The 757-nt window shown below is 35.9% G+C and overlaps 1 non-coding gene across 1 annotated transcript; it reads left to right on the top strand.

Moving 5' to 3' along the window:
* Nucleotides 1-390: 390 nt before the first annotated feature.
* On the top strand, nt 391-462 carry TRNAA-UGC (transfer RNA alanine (anticodon UGC)). The gene has a single exon. It is a non-coding gene; the product is annotated as a tRNA-Ala (tRNA).
* The last annotated feature ends 295 nt before the right edge of the window (nt 463-757 follow it).

Here is a 757-nt window from a genome sequence, read left to right as displayed (position 1 = left end):
AAGGTTTTTAATATTAGAGTTAGGACTGTCCCATAAGGGTTACCGTGAAGTGGTAGGATGACTTTTACATTATTTTGATCAAAATTATGTTAACTAAATACCCTTTATTATTTATTATTATTTTTGCACTGTGCGATTTACCCATTTACTTCTCGATATTTGGGTATTTTTCTTGTTTTTGGTTTCTCTCGGTATATAGGCATTGTATTGTGCTTTATATGGCATCATTGTTTGGGATGTATACGGTGATAGATTTTCTTCTTCTTATTGTTGAATTGTCAGAATACCGCCAAACAGCAGGAACATTTATTAATGTAGAACATCATAGGACAAGCACGATGGCGGCACACCCGTCATGTATTGTCACATGAGTCAGCATTGTATACCTCAGGGGATGTAGCTCAGTGGTAGAGCGCATGCTTTGCATGTATGAGGCCCCGGGTTCAATCCCCGGCATCTCCATGTTTTGTAATAATTTAAATATTTTACTTAACATTTGCTGAACTTTATCGCACCTGTCTGGATGGAATATAACAATATAATTATCTGACAAAAACATGAAAATATCAACCTCCTACAGTATCTTTCACCATTACATATAGTGGCGTGTTATACATATAATGGACACTAGGTGGCAGTCTATACAAACACAAAAATATTAATGTAGGGTTTTTCACATTTTGTATGAGCAAATTAAAGACTGATTCTGTCTGAGCCTCGTTCTAAGGTGGAAACTGTCTGACAAGTCTCTGATCTT

This window comes from Phyllobates terribilis, unplaced genomic scaffold (assembly GCF_046119375.1).
Source record: "Phyllobates terribilis strain yellow unplaced genomic scaffold, ASM4611937v1 Scaffold_3__8_contigs__length_932513732, whole genome shotgun sequence".
Classification (NCBI taxonomy): domain Eukaryota; kingdom Metazoa; phylum Chordata; class Amphibia; order Anura; family Dendrobatidae; genus Phyllobates; species Phyllobates terribilis.
This window is presented reverse-complemented; position numbering and strand designations above follow the sequence as displayed.